The following is a 19,672-nucleotide window of genomic DNA, read 5'->3' as shown; positions in this document are numbered from 1 at the left end:
TGTGGTAGACACATGTCCCTTGGGCACTTCGGCTAACAAACAGGCTGAAAGCCCACTCTTCAGACCACAGACTGGCATGCCTCACACAGGTTAATTTTTCCTGGAATGAAACAAAAAAAAGGAGGAGATCAGAAACTGCCGATCATGACGTGAAGCCCTTGTTTATGTCTCAACAAAACTGACAGCGGAGCATCACTTGAACTTGGCTCAGCCACCCATAAATAGCAGTTGGTGTGATAAGAGAGCCCGATGTCTGGCGGCCAGATTTGATATTAACTGGTTTAATGTCTCATCCCAATATAAGTGGGTCAAATGGTCTGTGTGAGTCAGTGGCAAAAATCCCTTCATCCCAAGTGACTAAACAGTTTTTTGTACAGCAGCCATCAATATTTGCAGCAACCCCAATGCCAACTTTAAAAAAAGGAACCTTCTTGAATGTTGTGATATAGTCTTGGCAGATCAGGTGGAGGTTTGAAGCTTGTTTCACCATTGTAAAACGTGAAAATGTCATATATATATATATATATATATATATATATATATATATATATATATATATATATATACACTCACCTAAAGGATTATTAGGAACACCATACTAATACTGTGTTTGACCCCCTTTTGCCTTCAGAACTGCCTTAATTCTACGTGGCATTGATTCAACAAGGTGCTGAAAGCATTCTTTAGAAATGTTGGCCCATATTGATTGGATAGCATCTTGCAGTTGATGGAGATTTGTGGGATGCACATCCAGGGCACGAAGCTCCCGTTCCACCACATCCCAAAGATGCTCTATTGGGTTGAGATCTGGTGACTGTGGGGGCCATTTTAGTACAGTGAACTCATTGTCATGTTCAAGAAACCAATTTGAAATGATTCAAGCTTTGTGACATGGTGCATTATCCTGCTGGAAGTAGCCATCAGAGGATGGGTACATGGTGGTCATAAAGGGATGGACATGGTCAGAAACAATGCTCAGGTAGGCCGTGACATTTAAACGATGCCCACTTGGCACTAAGGGGCCTAAAGTGTGCCAAGAAAACATCCCCCACACCATTACACCACCACCACCAGCCTGCACAGTGGTAACAAGGCATGATGGATCCATGTTCTCATTCTGTTTACGCCAAATTCTGACTCTACCATCTGAATGTCTCAACAGAAATCGAGACTCATCAGACCAGGCAACATTTTTCCAGTCTTCAACTGTCCAATTTTGGTGAGCTCGTGCAAATTGTAGCCTCTTTTTCCTATTTGTAGTGGAGATGAGTGGTACCCGGTGGGGTCTTCTGCTGTTGTAGCCCATCCGCCTCAAGGTTGTGCGTGTTGTGGCTTCACAAATGCTTTGCTGCATACCTCGGTTGTAACGAGTGGTTATTTCAGTCAAAGTTGCTCTTCTATCAGCTTGAATCAGTCGGCCCATTCTCCTCTGACCTCTAGCATCAACAAGGCATTTTTGCCCACAGGACTACCGCATACTGGATGTTTTTCCTTTTTCACACCATTCTTTGTAAACCCTAGAAATGGTTGTGCCTGAAAATCCCAGTAACTGAGCAGATTGTGAAATACTCAGACCGGCCCGTCTGGCACCAACAACCATGCCACGCTCAAAATTGCTTAAATCACCTTTCTTTCCCATTCTGACATTCAGTTTGGAGTTCAGGAGATTGTCTTGACCAGGACCACACCCCTAAATGCATTGAAGCAACTGCCATGTGATTGGTTGATTAGATAATTGCATTAATGAGAAATTGAACAGGTGTTCCTAATAATCCTTTAGGTGAGTGTATATATATATATATATATATATATATATATATATATAAAACCAAGGCTGCATTTGTTTGATCAAAAATACAGTAAAAAAAATAATATTGTGAAATAGAATTACAATTAAATAGCTGGTTTCCATTTTAATACTTTTTCAAATGTAATTTATTCATGTGATGGCTGAATTTTCAGCAGCTATTACGTCAGTCTTTGGTCCCAAATGATTATTCAGAAATCACTCTAACATGCCGAATGGGTGCTTGCTTATTGTTATTAATTCCTATAAATATTATACATTACTATATTGTATATACAACAAAAATTGTATTGTATATTAAATTGTATATTCTGATTGAAAATGACATGATTTTAGGGTGGGAATATTTCTTTGTCCATGACAGACGAAAGCGTTCCAGAAACTTTACACAATAAACACTTCCCACTTAAATGCAAAATATCCTTAAGATTCAATGCTTTACAGCCTAAATTTTGCTATAAATTATCAACAAAAAAAGAAAAAGAAAAAAGAGTGTCATTTCATTAGCTATCTAGTGTGTGGAACTCATCATGTTCTCTCCTGCTAGCGCTCTTATCATGCATGAGCTGGGTTTCTGTTTTTCTCATTATGAGATAGAACTGGCCCAAAGATCTGCTCTGGTGTAGAGGAAACAAATGATGCACTGAGGGAGCGAATGTGGCTGGTTCAACCACAGGTCTTGGTAATGTAATGGGGATCTTTAAATTTGTATGTTGATCCTCAGTTTAAACTGATGGAGTAAAACGTATATTATATGGCCATCCATCCATTTTCCAAGCAGCTTGTCCTATGTAGATGTAGATTCTGGAGCCCATACTGTAGGTGGGTAGGTTGGTAGGTAGGTAGGTTATATCATTTTAAGATTACATGCATCTATAATCATACTTGGCCTGCTATTACATGTCTCTCTGAATTACAACAACATGTTGCTGTTTTTGTATTGTATAAATGGTAAGACTGGAATCCTGTAGGGCATTACAAAGGTATTCAAAAGGCATTAAAAAGGTATTCATAATACACAACGAAACCACAGGCGTTATAAATGCATTACTTTGCATGTTACTGCATGCAATACTGCATAAATCTGTGCTGCTCTTTAAATACTTTTTATTGTAAACACATAGATTACTGCATTACAATATACTCGTTTCAAATGGCAAATAAATGTGCTTTAATAAACTGTGCAATAACAATGGGTGTGTAGCTTTGAATGTCTATTGGATTTTGAGTTTCTTAGATAAAATATGAGAAAGTCATAACTCTTGCACTTAGCTATTCTTTACTTAAGTCATGCCTTTGCCGATATAAATCTTGTTACCAAATGAACTACGTAAAGGGGAATTCCACCCAGATTCAATGTTTTTAATAGTGAGTTCTTTATCCTACAGCTGTTCATGGGACGTAGGCAAATATGAGCTGCTCTGCCAAAAGCAGGAATCAAGAGATCCCATCCATAACACCTTTTGGCTGTAATGCTAAAGCCTCCCAGCTTGAGAGAAATGGCTAGTTAGGGCCGTTGGTCTGAGGCCAAACATATCTCTGGACAAGACAGCTGTATCAGGCCAAAATTCGGGGTTTCCGAGTCAGTAAATGTGTGGTGATGTGCCGCCACATATTCTTAACTGTAGATTAATGGTACACTTGTAAAAATAAAGGTTCCACATTGGGTCTTAGAAATCTGAAGTTGCTATTGTCACGGTTCATAAATCCTATGCCTCTTTCTTGTCTCGTGTTTCTGTTGTTGTATGTTGCGTGCTGATTGTGTGGGCGTGTCGGCTGATCAGCACTCATCAACAATCAAGTTCATCACTCCGTCACCAGCTGCAGCTCATCTCAGCACCTATATATGCTCACTCAATTCTCATCTCCTTTGTCAGATCGTTGTATGTGGTTCCCGGTGTGTGATCTCGTCTTGTTCCAGTCTCGGTGTCTCCTCGTTCCTGTTCGTGTCCCCGTGGATGTTCACCCTGGATTTGTCACGTCACGTCATCACGGCACATCTGACCATCGAAGTCCCTGCGCCACTATCCTGTTTCGCCCTGGACATTATCTATCATCAACTTGTTTACAATAAAGAGAAAAGAGTTAACTTGCATTTGCTTCCGTGTTTCTATCATGACAGCTATATGGTTCTTTGGAGATTAAAAAAGGGTTTTGGATGATTCTTCAGATCAACATATTGGTTTTGGGGTCTTTAAAGCACCAAAAGGACTTGATTTATGTTTTTCTTTCAAACTAGAGGGTACTGTAACCTTTCCAGACAGCAACATAGTGTCAGCCCAGATCCGACCCACATCTGGTACATGGATTCCACACGTACCAGATGTGCGATACTATGTCGCTGTCTGGCTTATTTTCAAGAGTGATGGTCGATATTCTCTGATTTCCATGAATACTAATATTTTCAATGGGAGAGTTTTCAGTGACTGACACTTCAGGCTTTTCTCTAAACTAGCTTTATTGGACAATTGAGTATGTGAATCCAAATCCATAATATGGCTATCTTTTTTTTTTTAGATATATCGTTTACCACAGTATTGAAGGGATTACCCATTTTTACCTTTGAACAAAATTGTGTTGTCAACCAAAACTCACCTACTGTATAAAGGGTGAGAGCCTTTTTGTCAGAGACTGGATTATGTCCTGGTGACATCAATGGTTAAAGGATTAAATGTGGGTTCAGGTTGCCCTTTGGTTCTTGACATAAGTGTCCTAAATTCAGATGGTTAGTTCTGGAAGTCAGTATATGTCATTCGAAGTGCCTTTTGTTCTCTTCTATTGCTGTAAAACCAAAATAACATTTTTTTTTTTTTTTTATAAGTACGGCAGATGATATTTTAAGCACCATAAGATTAAAACCTCTTTTTTTGTTCAGTAAAAATACTGCATTGACAAATAGTTTAAATGTACAAAAAAAATACAACATTTTCAGTGTCATTCAGATATCTTTATTTATCATATATCTTGCTAGTCTGTTTTGCAAGAGAAAAAGAGGAGGGAAGACAGAGAGCAAGAGAGATAGTAATGTTGCATAATAGAGGTGTAAGGCTTAAAAAACCTTTCCGTTCAAATAGCCAGGCTGACTTTGACCCCTCCTAGACAGACGCTAGCTATAAAAAGTCAATATCAGTAGTGCTGACACTGATACATTTCAAAACACTGCAGTTGCTGAAAATAATAAGTGCACCAAGGGTCTGAATGTTCCCTTCACGTGCATTTGTAAACATGTTTATTCATCAGTTAGTTCATGTAAGAAGTAAATAGAATAAAATATCAATTGTAATAATCTTTAAGTGCATAACCACAAATACAATTTCCGTCAAAAAAAAAGTTTCATTAGATTACATCAGTATTACATCATGAATGGTACAGTCTAGCTCTAGTCTAGACCAGTGGTTCTCAACCTTTGTAACTTCAAGGAAATTAATGCAGGAAACAAATTCAATCTAGTGAAAACTTTTAGTAATGCATCCAAACTAAATCTTACTGAAAGCTCTTTTTTTTTTTTAGATATCATACTCAAATTTGTAAAACAACTTGTTTAGATTTATGGCTTCTTATTTTTTTGGAAAATATATATTAATTTAAACATTTAAAATAGCATTTTTGTGCATTTTCCATAACAATAAACTAAAATTATAACTATATAACTTTATTTAAGTTCACTTTTTAAAACTTTTTTTCAATTCAGCATTAATCTACCAAGTGCTGTCTTTAAAAAGAGATCAAGTCTGTGCTCCAAAGCATTCAACATGTATGAACAACATGTTCATTTTCAGGTCTGTACTTAAAAAGTGAATAAATGGATTATAGCTTCTATGTAGATATAGACCATAGGGTTTTTGACTCAATTTTAATGAACCCTTGTGCCAAAAAGGTTCTATTTGAGGAGAAATTTCTTAAATACTTTCATGTTTAACCCTCTTGTGCTCTTCGTGTAGTGGTCTATCTTGAGGGCCCCCTTGAGTTCACTGCAGACCCCACTCCTTTGTTTGAGAACCACTGGTCTAAAAATAAATATTTAATTAATTAATTAATTAATTAATTAATTAATTAATCTAAATATCTGGACATGTGACCGAAAAAGGCCATTGGAAAAAGCACCCACGGTGTGGTTCCCATGAGCTGAGCTTTCAGAAAACATTGAGTACTTTCCAAGAGCAACAATTATATGTTATCATGCTTTTGTTCATCATTACAGGCAATAAACAAGCTACTGTCATAACAAAATCTATGTCAGAACAACATTAGACACAAATTGTGAGAGAATGGAGGAAATGAATAGAAAGAATGAAAGAGAAAGATTCAATTAAAGAGTTTACGACAATTAATGTCTCACACTTGAATGGCATGGCAGTATAGTGAGTGAGTGGACAGGAATTGTGGGTGATTATATCTTGCTGCATGAAGCTTTAATACAATAGAGACAGTGTTTTGAGTCTCTATTGAAATACATCTTGCAAGCACTCGCATGGGCAACACTTGCTCCAGAATACCGTTTCTGATTGGACAACTGTAATCTGAATTGTTGATGCACTTCATTTAACATTCTGAACAAATCAAAGAGCTTCATCTACCTGGAGAAAATTGCAAAAACTCTCAATCATTAACACAAGACTGTCTGACTTGCAAAATCTTTTTAAGTTTCATGTCTGAGAGCAATTGGGAATCCTATCATTATAATACAATTCACAGTGCAACAGAAATAAAGCTTGTAGATTATAGGCTACAGAGCAACCTTGCAAACATTCAATCAATACTACACTCAGAATGAGTGTTTGTAAGATAGCATGAATGTGCAACTATAAAGAACATAATGTACAGAATATAGAAATTATGTGAGGGAAATAAAAAGGTGTTGAGTGAGTCCAAACCTTGCTGCGCATTGTTAGGGTCCATTCAACGCGTATTTGCATTCCACAGTTTTTTTTCCATCGTTTTTCTATGCAAACAAGCTCTAGACGGCCGTCTTTGACAGTTGGCTAGCACATAACGCCGTTGTACCGTAACTTTTCTTGAGACCTTGCTTTTTTCCATTGCACTGCCATTCATCTTGTGTTTTAAAATGCAAAAACACATTCTGTTTGAACTGACCATGTTGCTAGGCCAACTGTTTTCCAGAATAACTCAAATAAGTAATATTTAATGTGTACATGTTTATTCATTTGGTGTCCAGCCATTTAGGGGCCTGTTTACGCCTGGCCACTTCATGCGTTTTTACTGATCGGATAAAACTATCTGATTTGTCAAAACTGTTCCATTTACACTTGGCCACATACATGTGTCTCCGCAAAATGAATATAAATCCGATCTTCGATTCCCGCGCTATATGCAAATTTAACGGAATTCACGTCAGCGAAAGCTTCAAGATCAAAGATCAGTCTCACTACTTTTAATGAAGATGATTATGTGTTGAGAGTCTGCGACTTATTTTCTATTTCATTTGCGGCAGTTTGCATGTTGGCTTGCAGACGAGATACTCAGATACTCCCCTGCAGTGTTATGTGTTGCAGTAGCACTGTCATATCTGGCCATAACATGTCATAATTCTTATAACATGCTCTTACACGTTTATTTTTTTTACCATTTAGGAGGAGTACATTTTACATATGTGGTTTCAACAACCAGATGCATTTACACTCTTCCAGTTTTGTCTGGAATACGTCTCAAATCTTTCAAATCTTCCTGAAGTGATTTGAGTGATCATATTTAAATCTGTATCGAAAATGTTTCGAAAGGGCATTTACACAACATCTTCTCACGATGCAGAGATGCAGAGAAAATGCATGAAGTGACCAGGACCTAATACCTAATACATGAAATGTAGGCCGCCTAATTTTTCATAATGGCCTTTGGAAAAGTGTCTTTCAAAGTCAAACTTTCAAAGACTAGACTTTGACTAATGTGCAAGAATAAGAAGGATTAAAGCATCACAGAGACATTTGAGAAAGATCAGAGAGGAACAGAAGGGGTGGGACTGGTAAGTCAACATCACGACTAACCTGTGAGTAGAGGAAGGACCAGAGGGGGGATTGGGATGAAAAGAAGGAGTGGACCATGAGTCGAGCGGGACAGCAGAGGATATAAAATGAAAAGAGGGAGCTGAGAGCCAAGGGGATTGGAAGGAAGTTGTACATCCAAGAAATGGAAACATATTGGACACTAAAATGGCCATAAACTCCCCAAGAGAGGTCAGGGTTATAGAAAACGGCTGGGGAGATTCAAAGAGGCAAGAAGGCTGTCAGCACAGCCATGGGGAACCAAGGTGCAACAGGTTCAGCAGAACTCAGAGAGAAGGGTGAGTCTGCTAAAGAAAAGAGATGTGGTTTATTATATGCGCACAGGGAGGCCAAGAGGAAGAGATACACACACACACACACATACACATACACACACACACACAGCTGATCTTCTGGGATTTCCATGCACAACCATCTCTAGGGTTTACAGATAATGTTCTAAAAAAGAGAAAATATCTAGTGAGCGGCAATTCTGTGGGCAAAAATGCCTTGTTGATGCCAGAGTTTAGAGGAGAATGGCCAGACTGGTTCGAGCTGATAGAAAGGCAACAGTAACTCAAATTACGACCAAGGTCTGCAGAAGAGCATCTCTTATCACATAATACGTCAAACCTTGAAGCAGATGGGCTACAGCAGCTGAAGACCACACCGGGTGCCACTCCTGTCAGATAAGAACAGGAAAATGAGGCTACAATTCGCACGGGCTCACCAAATTTGGACAATAGAAGATGCCTGGTCTGATGAATCTCAAATTCTGCTGGGACATTCAGATGGTATAGGGTTAGAATTTGACGTAAACAACATGAAAGCATGGATTAATCCTGCCTTGTTTCAATTGTTCGTGCTAGTGTGTGATGCTGCAGGGGATTTTTTCTTGGCACACATTGGGCCCATTACTAATTGAGCATTGACCATATTGTTGTTGATCATGTCCATCCTTTTATGACCCTTGTGTAACCATCTTCTGATGGCTGCTGCCAGCAGTATAACACGCCATGTCACAAAGCTCAAATCATCTCAAACTGGTTTCTTGAACATGACAATGTGTTCACTAAACTCAAATGGCCTCCACAGTCATCAGATCTCAATTCAATAGAGCAGCTTCGGGATGTGGTGGAACTGGAGATTCTCATCATGAATGTGCAGCCGACAAATCTGCAGCAACTGCGTGATGCTATCATGTCAATATGGACCAAAATCTCTGATGAATGTTTCCAGCACCTTGTTGAATCTGTGCCACAAAGAACCTAATAAAGTGGCCAGTGAGTGCATATAAGTCTTTGGGAAGTGCTGGAGGAGACTTTACAGAGTGTAGTGTCAATACAAGATCTTGACCAAAAAAGTAACGCACCTCTCGGTGGCAATAACATCACAACATTTATTTCCATCAAGAGGTGAACCAATTTTTGGTCAGCATCTTGTAATGACAATGCAAGAGTCATGCACCCTGGAAAGTCTACTCCAGCACATCCCAAGGACTTTCAATGAATTTAAGGTCTGGACTCAGAGGTGCCGATTCATGTGTGAAAATGATTCTCCCTCCCAACCATTCTTTCCCAGTTTGAGCCTGATGAATATTGACATTGTCATCCTAGAATATGGCCATGCTGTGTCTTCCTTCATGGTTGTTTAAGAAATGAAAAGCTACACACTCCATCCATTAGAGTTAGAAGAACTGTTGCCAAACATATAACATGATAGAAACTATCATAAGATAAGATAATAATCACTGCAATTATGATACAATCATTGACTCTTAAGCATTTGCCTTTGAACAGTGACTTTTTTTTTTCTTTTTTTTTTTGACCAGGCAGTGTATGTAGTACTGTTTTTATATAAAGTTTTTTAATAAAGTTATATATATATTTTTAGTTATATTTCAGATATATTTTGTCATTCTTACAGACATGAGCTTGAATGATTTCAAATCACGTGGCTTGTTTAGAGTATTAAAGGAGAAGTTCTCCTTTAAAGTGTGCTACTTTTCTAAGCAATCCAATTTACATTTTTTCACTTCGATCAGTAACCTCTAGCAACCATCATAAATGCCCTATTAACCACTAACATCCTAGCAACCTCTTAGCAACAAAACGTATACCTATATCTGTGTCATTATCTCAATCCAAACAAAGTAAATTCAGAGTAAATTCTCATAGATCTCATATATATCAGACTTTCCAAGACAGAGACTGTACGGCTCATCAATGCCTTCTTAAGCCGCAAAATAGATTCAAATAGAATATTTTTCTTTCTTGATCTTCCACGAAAGAAGATAAACCCTGACCTCTTCAGAAAGGGTCTGAAGCCTCTTAGATTACCTAGCTCACCACTAAAACTCAATCAAAGAAGCTTTTGTCAGGCTGTAGTGTCTGGCGAGAGTGAGTGAGCGCCACAGTGACCTTTCTACAATAGCAACTGTTCTACAATGTGAACTATTGAGCTTAACAGCAGTGAATAAGGCCTGTCCATTCTGAGGAGACAATTACATTCTCTAGGAAAGCAAGAGCCTACTCTGCGGCCAACCATCAAATACACAGGCTTTTCTGGATTGAAGCAGTCTATCTGGCCATTGCGAGGTCATCAGCTATATGGTGACAGAGCAGCAAAGACAAACAGCAGAGCCATTGTAAAATTCTTATGGCATCAGAGCTATCACAACAAGCACAGAGCCGCACAGACACTGGGCCAAAATCAACAGGCTCTCCATTCCTTTGGAACGGTCCAACATGATATTTACATTGGAAGAACACGAAGCAACGCACTTTGTGAACATGATCATAGAGACGAGTAAAGGTTACAGATTTAGGGCAATGCTCGGTAGATTTCGACCATGACGCTTTTCAGAGACAAACTCTGTGCGGCTGCATACAATGGATGATGTGTTTGACGGATCGTCTTGGCCGTCTGTTCTGGCCACACACACGAGAGAAATAAACCACTATGGAGTTGGCCTGAATAAATGATGTGTGCATGTCTAACTTAGTTGACATACGTACAGTACGTACCTCTGTGCAGTCCAAAAATGGGGAGTAACCAGCGGGTGGGATGATGGGAGGGCGTACATATGCGTTTAAGTGGCGAGGACGGTGTGGGTCACAGGCCAGATTAAAAGACCCATAAGAGGATTGATATTTGAACAATCCTGTTCTTCTTGTCTTTCAGAAAGGCTGACTGCTTCCTCGTGTTGTCGAGATCTGTCATGGTATTAAAAATGCCTTCAGGGGCTCCTTCAGATTAACTCCCTGTGAAAACCAAGGATGTCTCTGAACATTTTTGGGGGTTTAAAGAAATATTTTACTCAAAAATGAGAATTCTGTCATTATTTCACCTTCCCGTCATCCAAATCCACATGACTCATATCCAAAATGACACAAAAAAGCCCCATAAAAGTACCGTAGTACAAGTCTTCTAAAGAGCTCTGTAAGATAAACAGAATTTTAAGTCAATATTCAGTTACAACAGTTCAGTTCACAAAACTGATCTGAATGATTCATTCACAAATCATTAGTTAAGAGCGCACTGGATTTTCAGTGTATAACAGCTTCAAGGTATGGCTTTAGTAGACTTGGAATATAGTAGTATGAACTACTTTTACAATATTTTATGGTGCTAATGTGCTTCTCCCATTCATTGTTATGGCATGGAAAGCACTATTAAATTATATAAAAAAAGTTTCCTTTTGTGCTGAGACGGGTTTGGAACAACATGAGAATGAATAAATGATAACCGAATATATGATAAAGGTACACTAGACATCGTGCACAGACCGCGATGCTGCCAGGATCACAGTAATCTTTGATCTGTGATCCAGAATTTGCTCTGCCACTTTATTGGTCAACAGGGTCATTTTGGAGGTTTGGCAGTCTTCCCTGACCTTCTTCTGTTCCCAGACAGACAGCAAATTGACAAATGAAAAGACTGATAAACAAACACGCAGACGGCTTCATAGGACATCTGAACACGCTAAGATCCGCTACAGTGCCCTCGGCTTTGTGGGCCAGACGGTCGTGCCAACCATCTTGGTTGGTTGACCACCCACATCAACAGAACACTAACCCATCCAGAAGAAATCAATAATGTGGATTCATCACATGCTTTGACGTAAATGTGGCATGAACTGACAATTTGAAAAATTTCCAGAAAAACATCAAGGTGGTTTTGGATCTATTCAGTTTTCCATCTCCTATAACGGTAAAAGCTGAGAAGTTCAGTTTGCGAGGACATTATTGCACTTATGGCAACATTATATCTTGATGACATAGTGCAGATGAATATAAAACACTGTAGGCCAAGAAAAGCATCTCTGTGGAGGACTAAGGTGCAGCAGCTGTTGTTCTCTCTTCGTTTTTATATTGTTGTTGGCGCCCTCTGCTGGGTAAGAGTTCTCGACACAACTAAAGCATACTAATGACACTGTTGTCTCAGAGCTTTACAATTGTTGCTAGATATTGTACAATATAACTCTGATCAAAGTTTGCCTAAAAAATATCAACTTTCTTTCATGTCAGACTGCATGATACATAACTCGTGTCATGATTGAAAGCCTTTGTATACATCCATCCATTCAGCATCTCTCTTTATGTACAGTTTTTATCTACCTATCTATCTATATAGTATCTCTATACAGTATCTATCGACCTATCTATATAGTATTTATACAGTATCCATCTATCTATCTTTATAGTGTTTATAATGTATCCATCTTGTATCCATATCGCTTTATATTCAATATCTATCCATCCATCAATACATTATCTACCTATCTATCTATACAGTATCTCTCTTTCTATACAATTTAAATCTACCTATATCTATACTGTATTTACCTATCTACATATGGCCTCTCTATCAATTTATCTATTGAAAATTGGATATAGAAACATAAATCACTGAACTTTTTCTCTGTTGCAAAAAGAGAAGTTTACTTTACCTTAGCTGCGGAATAAATTGAAAATAAATATTGAAAAAACTCTAACAATGAACGTATAAAATAGTCCTTGTGAGGTTTGGAGATACTGAATTCAAATGACTTCATAGTTCAACTGCATCTCTTGAAGAAGTCTCACCCTATCACATTTATGCATGTGCAGACAGAGAATGAATTATTAAGAATTTGAGAATCCTCACAGGCGCTGTCCCTGCAGTAGAGAAACCTCTGCTAGATCAATATCTCCTTCACCTAGTGTCACTAGACAAGCACTGGGAAATTGCTGCTGTACAAAATAAAAAAGTTCCAATTTCACTATAGGTCAAAGCGATTACATTTCCAAAATATCAGGCTCAAAATGCCCAATCCTATCCAGGAGTTTCTCTGTATCTCCAGTGTATGGAAATACAATAAAATTGCAGGTTAAGTCTCGAGTGGACCTTTCCTTCGCTTTTGCTGCATTTCAATTTTCAAGATGGTAACTATGGAAACGCATGAAATGTTGACTAGATGATTTGAGGGGGTAATACTGTCTTTGCATTTTAGACTCAGGTTATAGACTGTGAGAAAGAACAGGTTCATGATATTTCTCCTTATACTACAGGGCTGTTGAATGCTTGATTCTGATTGGTTGACGAACGTTCTAAGGTGTGCAATTATTTTCAGGGAAATGCATGGGTAAAGTAGTTCCAGGTCTTGACCGCATCACAGTTCCAAATCACTTCGCCAAATGATTTTGGTTATTTCAAAGGTCTTTACAGCCTAGCCTAAAACAGCAAAAGAACCAAAAACCATGAGACCCCCTGAAAGCCTCAAATGCAAAATTTGAAGGGGGTCTCAATTTGTCAAAAAAATAAAAAATACAATATTTTATTGTTACCAGTGTTAATCTCGTTAACGAAAACTATGATGTAAAATGTACGTTGATTACCTTTTTTCCCCTGACTAAGACAAGACGATGAGAGACGACATACCCACATTAAACGATAACTGTGACTATATCAGTATCGTTGACAAAAAAAGACGAGACTGAAATGTGTTTAAAAAAATAAAAACTTGACCAAAACCACTTATTTTTGTCGAATAAAGGAGGACGAGACAACACATTACAGACTGTTTTTACGAGCGTGCTTACGGTTGCCAGATTTCAATAATTTAAAACCCAGTCAGAGCTTTTTTGTTAAAAGAGCACGTTTTCTACCCGGTCTTTTCTATAGTATCTGGCAACCATGGGCGCGCTTTTTCTACACTGCATGGTTGCACCAGCTGTTCGTAAGTTCTTTCTTAAATTGGAACGTTAAAGAGGCTATATGCAACTTTTCCCCCAAAATAAACGTAACAATAGCCTTTTTATTTGACCATTTATGACTCAAACATCTCCTGATGAGCATACTGACACCTTGTCAGCTCACAGTGGGTGCACCTATAAGCCTGTATCCTATTTTTCCTATTTTCTGTCGGGTCGGATTTTTCGCGCGCTGTCTGCGGATGTGACGTCAAGCGCGTTCATGTTAAACGTTTCAGATCACTCTGCCACCACCGCTAGTCAGCAAACAAACTTAGTTTCTCAAACAATATATGTATTTGACTGTTCTTACCTCTGTAAACATAATGTTGACTTCTTTGCAGCGGATGACTTGTGAAGTGTGCACGTACGAGAGCGAGCAGAAAGGAAGAGCAGTTCCGTTTTTTGGCCACAGGTGTCAGTCGCGAGTTTAAATTTCAGAAAATCGCATGTAGCCTCTTTAAGGGCCCTTTCACACCTGAAAGTCCGCACCAAGGTCCGAACCAGAGTTCATGTTTTGATACTTTGTATACATTTGGTTAGTTTTGGTTTGGTTTCACATTGCAATTATGCGAGCGCACTAAAGAACTTTTCATGACGTACTTGCGTCCTGTCGTCATCATCTACATGGCTGCATATTGACATTGATTGGTTTGTAAACGGACGTGCGTCTGACGTCAGCGTGTCATTTCGGCGGGTAACTTTGACAAGAATGAATGAGCAGACGCATATCGTTGCCAATATACTGTTATTATTACGGCATTACTCCCTCCAGCACCAACTATACTCGACGCTAGTTAAAATTCGCCAAATGAACGTCCTCGTTGTGCGAACATTTTATCATCGCCGGCAGGACGCTGGCCAAATGTGTGTGTGTGTGTGTGTGTGTGTGTGTGTGCGCGCACGCGAATCAGCTGGAAGAAACGCTGTGGGCAGGACTGACAGATCTGCACATAAATATTCTTCTTCAGTTGTTTAGGCTACGCGGGAACCACCGGGACTTCCTGTAAATAGTCCGAAAGTCCGAACCATACAGAAAATGCTTTCACACTAGAAACGAACCAAACCTTTGAACAGTTTGATCCGGACCGAGACCACCTCTTTTCGTCGGACCAAATTTCGTCTGTTTGGTCCGGACCGTGGTCCGGGGGAGGTTTCACACCTGTAATTTTGATTCGGACCAAACTGAAAAGTCCGAAAGTCCGGACCAAACAAGGTAGGTGTGAAAGGGCCCTTAGTAACTACTAGCTAGTTCGTAACTAACTCTGTACTTTATTCCGTTGCACCATTTGTTCGTAAGGCAGAACGTAGCTAGTAGGTCGTAAGCTCTCCGTAAAGTAATGCGTAGTCGCATAATATGATGTTTAGCCTCTATGATCCAATAGCAGCCTTCAAATACATGAGCAGATGTTGTGTTGAAATGCCATGAATCAGTTTATTCTTCATTCTTTTGCCTCACGTTACTAACGGTAAGTTTCCATTAAATACGATATTTGATCACGAATAGCATAGGTGTTTTTATATGTAAATAACATTCAGAAACTGTATTTGGAATTAAATTAATAAGGATCAATAAATAAATATTGATACAAAAAACATAAGAAATTACATTTATTGATTATGACTGATATTTGACATGCACAACATGGACCGATGCACACAGCGGCGTGCTGTTTAGGATGGGTTCGTGTTAAAGATAGCCGCTAACAAAGTAGCCTAATCTTTTCACATAATGTTCTCTCTCTTAAAATGAGTGTAAATGTCAGCATAATCATATATGTCTAAAGAATTGAAGTCTGTCAGGTAAAAGAAGAGCTTATTGATGCAGTTCAATCTGTCTGATATTTTATTCCATCCTTTACTCCTGATCGGAGGCTGCCGTAAATATTTAGTTTATACTTAGAGTTACGCTTCAACTAAGTTTAATGGTGCAACGCAAAAATATTTAGAAGTGCGTAAGTCGTAACCAAGCGGCAACATTCTAATCTGAAAAATGAAGCCTACCCGGAAGTGCGAAAAACTGCAATACATCGAAAATCCGCTAGGGCGAGGTCCCAAAAGGGAGCAAATGTCCATAGCCCCCATGTTAAAATGTCAGTTTTCACAGCATAAATTCATGTTTTTACAGGTTGGTCCCATGGACTTTTATTGTATTTTTCGATAGGTTCCGAGTGCCTGACAACCATGAGGGCTGTGAATTTTTTTCTAACTCGTTAGTTTAGATCGTATTTAGATATAAAATGTATGACAAATAAGGGCGTGGTTAACTTTGATTGACAGCTTGATTGACAGCTTAGGCTGCGCCACGGAGAATGACAACATAAGAAGCGCCATTTTTTAATACAGTTGAAATATAATACTACTGTTGTTTCTGTATCATGAAATGTAGTTTTAAGAGTTTTTCAGGCGAGAATGTAGTTGTTTAAAGCTCAAATCTGTGGTTTATTTATAAAGATTTATGAAAATTTTATCCAGTTGTGAGATCCAGGTGATCACCGGGCGCTCGGCGCTCATGTACCCCGCCTGGAACAGCCTTTCCTCGGCTAGTCGTTCGGACGTTTTCCGCTGACTCTGTAGTGGTTAAACATGAGATATAATTCATCTTGTCTATATCTAACGGGCGATTTTTGGTCTCGTAAATCTATAATTTGTTCCCTGGCCAATCGTTTTGGCTGAGGGGAAGTTTCATTTCAACTTTATAAGATATTTAACTTTACCGTTGTATGGTTAGACTAGATCGAGCTGAATTGTTTGCTTTATTTGTATAGCTTCTTGCAACTTTACCTTTTACTTGTACTTTTATAATAGCTAATATTGATAAAACTGAAATTTAACAAAAAGAGACTGGGTTGGGTTTTGTCATTTTAAATTTTAATACAACGAATATGATCTGTAATGTTGTTTACTGCAAAATCTGTTGTTTAGTACAAATGCACATATTGCCTGGACCATATTAAAATGTTTAATATTTTTATATTATATTTAAAACGAAAAGAGGCAGGTTTGTGTTTTATATTTAGTTTTTTTAAATAGGCAAACGTTATGTGCAGTGAATATAATCAATACGCGTTGCCTGAACCACATTTGTGTGGCTATAATGTTTAAGATTTCTTTAAATGAAAACGAAAAGAGTTAGTATGGTGTTTTATAACATATTCCGTTGCCTAAAATAGATAACCGGAGTAGCAGAGCGAGCTGAGTGACGCGCGCTGCGTCAGAAGGTGGGCGGGGTTAGGATTTCCCAAGATTTTCCAAGATGGCGCCGCCCATAACCCCCATAAACGGCTTCAAAACCGTTCTTCAGAAAGTCTATGGGTGACGTCATAGACGCTTTGTCCATATTTTTTACAGTCTATGGTCGTAACTTAGTGTCCATTTACGTCAAAACTAGGCTAAGTTATAACTTACACACAGCTGGTGCAACCGGCCCCTGGTTACTATGGCAGTACGAGCAGAAACCAGGGAGAACGCGGATATGACGCCATTGACGGAAATAAAGAAACGGTCTGTGTCTTTGAATTAAATTACAAATTTCTCCTGGTTTGAAAGTTGTTGGAAACAGTCGGCATAATGTAAGTACACAACTAAAAAAAATATATATAACATAGATATAGTGATTTTTGCTGTTTTTAAAGCAAAAAAATTACATATTGTACCTTTAAAGATAGCCGCTAAGGTAATCTTTTTACATAATGTTCTCTCTCTTAAAATTTAAGCGAGTGTAAATGTCAGTATTATCATATATGTCTAAAGAACTGAAGTCTGTCTGGTAAAAGAGCTTATTGATGCAGTTCAATCTGTCTGACTCTGATATTTTATTTAAACCGTTACTCCTGATCGGAGGCTGCCATAAATATTTAGTTTATACGTAGGCTAGAGTTACGCTTCAACTAAGTTTAATGGTGCAACGCATGGAGAAGCGCGGATGATCTGAAAACACAGACAAGTAAACTGGAGTTCCGCAATCTTAATTTGAGATTTTCTACTTAAATTAAAGTGTCATTCAGTCGGTCTCCGTTCTGTCACGAGCCGCTTGCGCTGTTTCGTCTAAATCTGCGAACAAAATGCAGGCTGTCTGATATTGTCACACCACGATCGGTCATACTGCAGGCTCTCATTTGCAAGTGCACTGATTGCGTGCCAGTCTCCGATAGGCTATAGCAGGCTACCTGGCATTTATTCAGTTGATTGCTCTTGTAAGTGCGCCAGATTGGTGCCAATTATGTGCAAGTTGTCATGTCTGCATTGTAATGCACAATTTTGCCTCTCCTTGTTATAAAACAACGTGCATCCAAACAACTTTAGCCAATGCAACCTCCTATGTCAGTGTTGCTTTATGAATACTATAGCATATGATATTGCATTGGCGTTTGTTTGAAATGTAACATTATACAGAATAATTCTTGAATCATTTCTTATTTAAGGCCATTCCCGTTTCGAATATGTGATTGTGTATTGTCAACAATAAGCATAAACATTCTGCATTTCCATTTTGTAGTGTGGATCATTCATTGCGACATTTAAACTGATTCTCATGTTTAAGAATATGTTATCTGATAAAATACTTCATGCTACTGCCCAGTGACATGCTTTTAAAGCTACTGATGTCCATTTTTTGGGCCTTCAAAACACCTTAAAATGCACATGTCGAGATCAGGAAAATCTAAATTTTCTCAGGGGGCATAAATTAAGAGTAGCTTACCCATTTCTCCAGGCACCACTACATCACTGAGCATATCGGATTATCACAATCTGTTAAGTGTGTGCATGTGTGTATTGTCATGTAGGTTATAGACTGATTGTCTTGGCTTGCATCCATGAAATGTTGTAATGTTATAGGCCTACTGCATATTGAGAAAATTTAGATCGGTAGTGCGCAACAATCGGGAGATGGGGCCAGGGATTATTATAGGCCAGGCATAAAACATCATTCACTTGTGTGCAATATGTTTGTTTTTTGGTTGTGAAAAAGGTCAAAGACCTCTGAATCAAAGGTAGAGCAACTCTGGTGAAGCACTTGACAGTATTTTGGAAAGTGATAAAGCACCCAAGTACAAATGTGAGAGTTGTGAATGTTTCTGCTCTTCTGACTTGCAGCCTGTTTTGTAGTTCATACATTTTGCTAAAAGGTTAATGAGCATGTCTGTTGATCGAAAATCATGCATTATATTGTGATCATATGGCAAATGTTTTCATTTCAAACTTAAGACAAAAAGCATATACTATAGCATAGAGGAATACCATCCACAACATCAAAATATAAGCCAGATGAGGGAAAACAGCAAGTAACATTTTTTTTAAAAAACATACTTTATTGTATGCATGCCGTCCAGTTGAGAGATGAAGGTGCCTGATTGAATGATTGATGTTAGTGGAATTACAATTATGAAGACAATAAAACATATCTATCCATACTACATCAATTAGTAAAGCATAATTTTTTTAAACATTAACAAAGAAAACCAACCCAACAACAATCAATCCTGAAAAAAAAAAAAAAAAAAAACTCAAGACATAAACAATGACACTAACAATTATTTCGGTAACACTTAGACAATAAGGTCTCATTTGTTAATATTAGTTTATAAAAATACAGTTGTTCATTGTTTGTTCATGTTTGTTTACAGTGCATT

Source organism: Abramis brama, assembly GCF_963993115.1.
Source record: "Abramis brama genome assembly, chromosome: 21".
NCBI lineage: Eukaryota > Metazoa > Chordata > Actinopteri > Cypriniformes > Leuciscidae > Abramis > Abramis brama.
Note: the sequence above shows the minus strand (reverse complement) of the source record.